Source organism: Gavialis gangeticus, unplaced genomic scaffold (assembly GCF_001723915.1).
Source record: "Gavialis gangeticus isolate Ggan-Ray unplaced genomic scaffold, GavGan_comp1, whole genome shotgun sequence".
Lineage (NCBI taxonomy): Eukaryota > Metazoa > Chordata > Crocodylia > Gavialidae > Gavialis > Gavialis gangeticus.
Window position 1 is genome coordinate 113,584,316 of NW_017729025.1, and position 9,127 is coordinate 113,593,442.

The following is a 9,127-nucleotide window of genomic DNA, read 5'->3' on the forward strand; positions in this document are numbered from 1 at the left end:
GCAATGGACATCTCTTTGCGTTATGACAGGAACATGCAGACAGCCAGAGCTACCTGCAATCCTGGCCAGGCACTCAGGGCTTGAGAGGCCCCATCCTCTGTGCAGAATCAGGCTTCTTAAGCTTCAAGAGCTCCTGCCCAGCTTTTGCCACTTCCAGAGATGGGCCTCTGGCAATCCCAGGGCAGAGATGACCAATTGGAAATTGCTAAGGGTGCATCTCTGGAAATAGGGAACATGATGCCCCTTGTCCCCCAAGTTCAATGGGTAGAACAACAGGTGACTTGCATTTCACTCAAAGCTGATCAGCTACGCTGGAACATCATCCCGACACAGCTGATGCACTTCATCCAGCAATGTCTATTTCCAGCCTAGAGTCTCTGTGTGCACTCATAATGCACAATATGCGTAAGGTAGCATTCTCCACTTCCAAAACTACTTCATACAAAGACAACTGTAGTGAGCACTTTAAAAAGTGTATCCACATGGGAGTTAGTTCAGAGCAGCCAATGTGCTGTAGATTCACAACCTAACAGAAAAAGCCTAACAGCAAAATCTGAGGTGAACAGTTTCCTCAGATGTGCACCAGCTTAAATAAGAAAAGAATTTAGACCTCTGCCTGTAAAAGAAATAGCACTGTTTGTTTTTTCAGTCACTTCTGAAGAAAAAAAAAAGTGACATCTAAAAGTAAAAAACTACTGCTTTGAAAGTGTAGCTTCGGACCCATTTACTAGATGCAGCATGGAGAGGTAGGGCCGAGGCTGGAGCCATGTCATGCTGCATGCGAGTTCAGCCGGAGACCCACAGGCAGCACTGTGGGCAAGGTGTTAGGTCTCCACAAGCTAAATCTGGCCTATGGGCCATATCTTTAACCCCTGTTTTAGGGCATTTTATAGGTCTTCTTGACTTTACGTAGTTGTGACGCTACATGCTAAGGTATGTAGACATTTCAATATGCATTATTAAAAAGTTATGCACATACTTTTAGGTTTGCTTATTGTCAAATGCTGTTTGTGGCAACTCAATAAATAGAAGCCAAATTGTTAAATATTTATCTCTGGAGGTGTTCCTTCATGTGATCTTATTTAACAAATGAGTTCCTATTTATTACAGTTTCCCCAAATACATGATCATTGCAGGGAGGCCCCTTTACTAGTGGCATCCCGTACTGGAGGTGTGGCATCACACTCCTGTGGTCTTGGTTGGCAGGCCTAAATAATGGTATAGTGTTGCCTAAGAAATTGCATATAATTATCAGCTGCATTTCTTCTCGAATAAGTACACATATTTTAAACCCTTTAATGTTTTATTATATTTCAGTGAGCACAAAAGAAAATGCCCTACTTGAGATATTATTACCTGTGCCCTGTATAACATATCAGAATGCATGGAACTGTGTTCAAATGGGGGGGACCCGCAATATGATCTACTAATAAGTAACATAAAGAGAGGAATAAAACTGTATACAAGTAAGAAACAAAACAAGGAAAATGGAGAGGGAAAAAGACTGAAGTAGGGAGGGCTGAAACAGGGACAGGGAACCACAAGTGTGAGTAACAAGTGTAAGAAGTGCTGATTTGTATATCCATTACTTTACTTCACTGTGGGTGTGTCTACATGAGATGCTCTATTGTGCAGTAGATCAGTCCACTGTGTAGCAAAGTGTCACCACTTACACATGCTCACATTTACTGCACAGTAAATCAGTCTTCTGCACAGTTAGCTACTACCTATAAATACAGGTAGTAAACTAGCTGCACAGTAGCCGGCATGAGCCACAGGGGACAGGGAGCTCCTTGTCCCTGGTCCTAGTGGTGCTCAGCTCCAGCTCCTAAGGGAGCCAGGATCAGGGCCGGGACTAGGGAGCTCTTTGCTCCCTATCCCTGCTTGCCATGTGGAGCTGGCTGCTCTGGGGAGTGAGTTGGGGCTGGGAATCCAGCTCTTGCTTGTCCCCTAGAGCAGGACTCCCCCAGCGCAGAGCTGGTTACTCTATGAGGTAAGGGAAGGCTGGATTCCCAGCCCCCCCTCCCCCCTGGAGCAGCCAGCTCTGTGCCAAGCACAGCAGTTACAAGTGAACTCTGTGCCCCTCCTGCCCAGCAGAAGGCTCACCTAAAGTTGCCCCACACCCTGGACAGCTGCCAGGAAACCCCCTGCCCAGCAGAGGGCTTGCTGGCCACTGTGTGTCCAGATGTGCACAGGGCCAAGAGAGCTCTGCCTGCTGCACTTTCCTGGCCCTGTGCACATCAGGTCCCCTCCCAATGCGTATGGGGCCAGGAAACAGCTGCCACTGCCAACCCCATGCACACTGGGACCACTGCATGCCCCTTGCCAGCTCCTGGCCTAACCAGCTGCTGCAGTAAGGCAGAGTAAAGCAGGAGCAGCCCTCTACCAGGCTGCTCCCATTGGAAGCAAATCCTCTCCCAAGAGGGAGCATGTGTAGACATGCTCTCCATAGGCTTACTGAGCAGTTTTTACTGCACCGTAAGCCTATTGCACATTAATAACATGTGTAAACATGCCTTATGTAAACAAATGCAAATTGCTCTTGTTTTATAGTGTCATCTTTTACATTTTTGGAGTTAGAAAAAATAAATTCTAACCAGAACTAAAACCTGGAGGATTTTCTCATTTTCAGTTCAGGCTCCTATTTTTATTTTTTGAAGAGATGGATGGAATTTTAAAAATAATGCAGAATGTTATGGCCATCAGTGATATTTGCGTAATAAATTAATCACATTTGCTGTGCCAATTTCTAGCAAATGAAAAAAAAATAAAGTAAACCCCCCCTTTTCCCATATTTTGCCTACTCACAATGTTTAGTTAACTAAGGAGTAGATGTATTTCAAGACATTTTATAGTGTTTCCAAGGGTTACTTTTCCTTCATAGTCATATCCCAGCCATCTAGCCATGTACGGTTTCAGAAATGTTGACCTGTCTTATACAATGTTACACTATAGTTGTCCAATTAATCTCTGAATAAATGCAGAAGGCTAAACTGATGGACTTGTTGATCCAATAATACAAATACTGGATTCCACAAGATATTTTATAAAATCATACATTCTCCCTATTCAGCTTGATGTTTTAATCTGAAGTGAGATCTATGAAAGAAGTCAAATATAAAAAAAGAAGGATTCACATATTTTAAAATATTTTTTTCTGTCTTGGGCCCTAATTTTTTTAATTTTTTTTTGTCTACTACATCACATGGCTGTCTTTAGTTCTAGGCTTTCCGATTCCAAATTGCTCCCTTCTTATAGAATCTGAAAGGGTACAACTTTAACCATCCAATTTTGGTTCATCTGTGGATAAAGATGCAACCATAATGCATTTAAAAGCAGAGTATATTTTTGTAACATGAAAGATATTTACAAAAATGTGGAAAAAGGACAACTAGCTTTGAAAAAAAAAATTGTGATCTTGGATTTAAATGAATGAATAGAGTCATTATACAAAATGACGACATCAGGCACTGACCCAACAGACTTCCAACATTCTTGTTCACATTCTCAAAATAGACTTTGCCTTATTATAAAGCTGTTTATGTAGATCTCTGCTGTCAACCATTTTTGGAATGCAGCTCATTCTGCAACTAAATCCTAAATACTCTACCCAAATAGTGCAGTCAATATTTTAGAATTAAGTACAAAATATAAATGCCAGCCCAGTCATCATATTTGGGATCAGGTTGGTACAGATTGTGGGTGGTTTTGCCTTCCTCTGTAGCCCCGGGGTATGGCCCTCTACCTGGGATCCCATGAGCATATATTGACAACCTTTTATAGAAACAGGATGTTGGTTTCTGTGGTTCTTCTCTTTTACCTGTAGCAGGTTAGGGTGTTATGTCTTGTATGGTGTCAAGGTTGATGGTAGCTGTCCAAAGAGTTTATGGATTGTATAGGATGGTTTGGATAGCGATGAACCTGCCTCAGAAGCAGGGGGTTGGACTAGATGACCTCTGGAGGTCCCTTGCAGCCCTGCTTCTCTATGATTCTATCAAAAGCAAATCTGCAGAGCTGTGGACTGGGAGCTAAAAAGAAGAGAAGGTCGGAGAAGGTCGTTAGCACCTGTGCAATGAAAAATGTAGAAGGAATCAGGTAGATTACAGTCAGCCATGAAGTCAAGTGACTCCCTCAGCACTGCTTGACTAGAAATGCTGCCACCACTGCCAGGCAGCTGGTTTTAAACTTTGGGTGCATTAGGAATCAAAGCCGGTGGGGTGGGGTGGGGATCTGCCTCTGCCCCTGCTTCTGTCTTCGCAAGAAGAAAGGAAATGAGAGACAGAGCACTATTACTTTCCAATTATGCAAGTATAAAGACACTTTTCTTGTATACATAAGTGGACAGAATATTAGGTATTAGGCATGCTTAAAATTCCCTAGTATGCTTCCAAAGCATGTTCTTATCTCAGAGTTGACCATTTTACAGAATTTGGTACAAAGTAATCTTACTGTAACTGGCTAGTTAGTCTCCCCTCAGGCTGGGAATTCTCAATTACCAAATTAGTTCCTATGCCAACTGTCCTCCATTTGCCTCCGAGCTAGGATTGAGAGGGAGAAAATGTTGTGAATGGGCAAATCTCTGTTCTACCACAGGAATGGACTATTGGTGTATAGTCCTATGAAGGCAGTTGTCAACATTTACAAATAACCTAGGATGCTAAGAAGGATATTTGGTAGCTTGAGATTCAGGAGAGCATAACCAGTTTCCCTGTGCTAAGTATGCTCTCTTCTTCAGACGTGTTGCAGTGGTGAATGCAGCACCTCTGGTATCGTGTATTAAAGTCTGAATGATTGCACAATTCTGTTCTCAATAAGATTAGTTTATCAAAGGTTTTCAGAAACTGTAGTAAATAAAGGACAAAGCCACATCAAAGACACCTCTAGGTTGCTTTTTTAAAGGCAATTTACAAAATAAGATGATTACAAAGCAATTGAGGATTAGGGTTTATCATACCTACCTTAAAGTGTCAGGTTAAAAAAGATGGTTTTACTATAAAAGAGTTATAGTGGAAGTTTAATTTGATAAACATCTTAATAAAATGGACATTTACCTTAAAAGATGGTAAATGCAGTAGATTATTAGTAAAAGAAATATTTACAGTTACTTTCACACTAATGCTAGTAAAACTGTTGAATGCATTCAGCAAAAAATGTCCCAGTATTTATAAAGTTTACACCTGTATGTCTGGATATGAAGCTGGCAGGTGCAGTCACTTTAACAGTGCCTTTAAAAAGCTTGATCCGAGGTTCTCGGATTGGATCACCACATCTTCATTTTCACACTTATATGAGATTATGAAAATTAAATCTCAACGTCATTTTGATAAGATTACTGGGTATTAAACAACTGAATATAGAAAGGTTATCCAGGAAGGCAATACCTACCAAGTGGCTTGTACATTCACAGATGAAATTTGCTAGTTCAAATGTTTCAACTACTATGCATTAAGTTATGTAATTATGTAATAACAGGTACTAACTAAATGCACAATAACCAGTGTTACTGCACAATAGCACTGGCACATGCCTTTTAAGTGATGCTACTGCACAGTAGACTACTTCTACTGCATATTAGTGCAATAGCATGACTTTCACCATGATGTGCTAATGCACAGTGGAATTAGTCTATGTGCATTTAGTGTCTTGTGTAGATGTGCTCATACTGTACTAAACAGATAATTTTATTACCACCCCAAATTAGAACATGAATTATATTGTGTAGACATTTTAATTGTGCCTTCACGATAGTTCTGAATAGAGACCATTTCACTTATTAATGATTATTCATTATTAAGCAGCGGCAGCAATGGTCTTCTGGAATTTAATTCTATTACTGTGAAGTCTCACTCAACCACAGCTCACTACAAAGTTTAAGTGGAAACCATGAGTAGGTAGTAAGCCTATCCAATCCAAAAAATATATTTCTCAAAGGAAGAAGTGATTGAACACCACAAGAAAAAAGTCAGTATCCAAATTATGTTGAACAAGAGCATATAATGAATAAGGAGCTGCATACTTATGTCTTGCAAGTTTCTACTCTTCAAACGGATGTGCAGGTATGCATTTGAATACAGCTTTGAGTAGGCAGGCATTTTAAACAGAGAAGATTTCTGTTTACATCAGATGTCTGATTCATGACCACTGAAGTCAATGGTAACCTTTGATTCCCATTGGCTCAACACTCTTTCTAAGCAATATATAAGTTGTGTGAGTATAGATTGCACACAGACATTTAAGAGTGCACTAATAGGCCAAACCTGAGACTTTTTATTGTATTTTTAAGAAAAACTGTCATTAAAGTGATTTGAGTAAGGGGTCTTAATTCTCAGTTACATTAAAACTGCTTTACATCATCTTAGCCATGTAAACAGGCATTGCATTTGTGCTTGTGTTTATCCCAGAATAAAATACTCTGGGATTGTATGTACAAAAAACACCATTTTAATCAGGGTTTACTAAGCAGCTGAATGCAGTGCTACTTTTCTGCCATTGATTCAATTATGTAATTCCAGGATAACTGCACAGACTTACTTTGTAATACACAGGATAAACTGTTACTACCTCTCATGTGGAAATACTTTTTTAGGATTTATCCCAGGACAAAAAGACATGGATGATGTCTGTATAATGCACTTTGTCTTGGGATAAAATAGTTTATCCTGGGATAGATGCAACAAAGGTGCCTTAAAGGGATATAAATATAACATATAAAATTTATTACAGCCCCAATGAGTGTAGTTTCATTGTCACCAGCTCTAAAGATTTCTGTTGACATACATATGTCTGACAGATCACATCTAACTGCATCCTTGAGTCACACAGTTATGCTGGCAAAAGTTTTCCTCATAGACATGCCTATAATATAAATGAGAATTATGCCTATAATCATGAACTCTTTTTACTGTACGTGTTTGTCTTATGATGCGTATATATATGTGGATGCATATTTATTTTTCCAAATCTCTCTTCTTTGGCTTTATTAGTCCACCAGCTGTACAAACAGAGGGAAGCAAGTTTTAAAATGCACTCAAATAGATGTACAAAAATGATTAGTGCCCTCTGGCATTTCACGCCTTCCTTAGAAAGCTGGCTGCAAGAGGCACGTGTTGTTGGTTTTGTCACTGACTGTTAAATTTGCTAGTCTTTAACCTATTGCCAGAGGGATGTGTCCAGATTTTTTAAAGAAAAATAAGAACCAAAAACCTCCAGACATCTTTGTTTACCCACGTCAGCATATTTAAGGCTCCCAAAATTGATTCACATTTCTTTTGCCATTAATTGGAAAAAGGATGAATTGAGACAGGTTACATCTAGGTTACATGATTCAAAATACTTTTTCTGTTCTGCCTTTTGTTCAGCCTCTTTGATTTATTAACATAGGCTTCTTTTTGATCTGGCCGTACCTTGTCAGTCCTTGATGTCCCACCCATGGACTTTTGATTTCTTTGTCATCTAGCGATACCAGCAAAGACCTCTTAAAAAGACAGAGGGAGGGATTTGGGGTTGTCATATAAAACCTGTGTTACTCAGTTTTCAATATCTCATTGAGCCTCTCACAGCTTTGATATTTTAAGTAGGTATCACAACAAAGGGAAAACAAATGACTGGAAAGGTAATGCAGTATATTTGGCTAGTTAATGGCTCTGAAAGTACCATGCAAACTTGCTGAAAGAAGGGTTCTGTCCCAGGAGTACTATTTAATTTCTGTGAGAGGGTTTTCCTGGTGAATTAAACTCTAAAGAATTCATTTAGTAGTGTGACTTATCTCAGTTCATGCTGAAGCAACGTTCTCTCTTGTTTTAAAGTTCCATTAATTCATTTAGTTTAACAAACCTGCAATAAGGACATTTTTTTCTAGAGACTCTTTTCATGTGGCCTCTCCACTGCCAAAAAAAATTTTAAGTAGCAGCATCATGGCATGGTAATGTTCAGTGAGTGACAACAAGGTTTTATGACATTAATGCTGCTTCAAAGAGGCAGATATTAAGGAAATCATTCAAAGAGGCCAAGGCTTTTTTAAAATGAGTAAACGTAAAAGTTACTAAATATATAACACACAAAAAATATTTTGATAATGCAACCTACAGAAGTCATACGAAGTTAGTGTTGTCACAGGGCTGTCAAAGCAGGAAGAGTGGTCTAGCAAGATTTGTGTTATATGGGAGTATGGGAGACCCATTTTCTGTTCCCTGCATTGCCACAGGTACCCGTGTGTAAACTTTGCTTCTCTGTGCTTAGTTTCTCATCTATAAAGCTGAGTTAGTTGTACTTTCCTTCTTCACAGAGGCTTTTGCAGGGATAAATACATTATGACTGCAAGGTGCTAACATCTCTCTCTTTTACTACATCTTTCAACTGTTTCCCACAATGCTCTACTCAGCCTAGTGCTTCAGCTTCAAGCAGCTCTTTAGAGACACATACTCAGTTCTGAATCCCCCAAGTCTGATGGGCAGACATTAGCTCATTTTGTCTGGATTACAGGAACCATTGAACTGGTGATGCAAGAACCACCAGAAGCTATATCCCTTTGCTGTGCAAAGCCAAAACAAAAGTTCAATCAATGTATTACTTATGCACTATCAAAGTACTGCATCTGACAGACGCACTCTCTTTCATATTACATCCAGTAATCTTGAAGGAAAGCCACACAAAGAGAAAATCCAGCAATTTACCATTTTCTAACCGGTAACTCATATCCATTAGCTCATCTACACTTCTGTAAGCAGCTTCTTGTGCCTGTTGCATATGTACTCTTTATACAGAGTAAGAAAGAATTTCTGAAACCCTTCTTAGAAGTCTACTGCTTCCATGTCAAATACGTGTTCCAAAGCATTTTATACAATAAACCTCTTACAAGTGCCACTACAGCAGGGGTGGGCAAAATGTGGCCTGGGGGCTGGATGCGGCCCACTAGGCCATTCTATCTGACCCGCGGGGCCCCTAAAAAATTTAGAAAATTAATATTAATCTGCCCTGGGCTGCCTGTCATGCAGCCCTCGATGGCTTGCCAAAACTCAGTAAGTGGCCTTCTGCCCAAAATAATTGCCTGCCCCTGTACTATAGGAAACCTACCTTTAGAGAGAGGCCCACTAGCACCTACACCCTCCAGTCTCTCCCCTATTTAGTA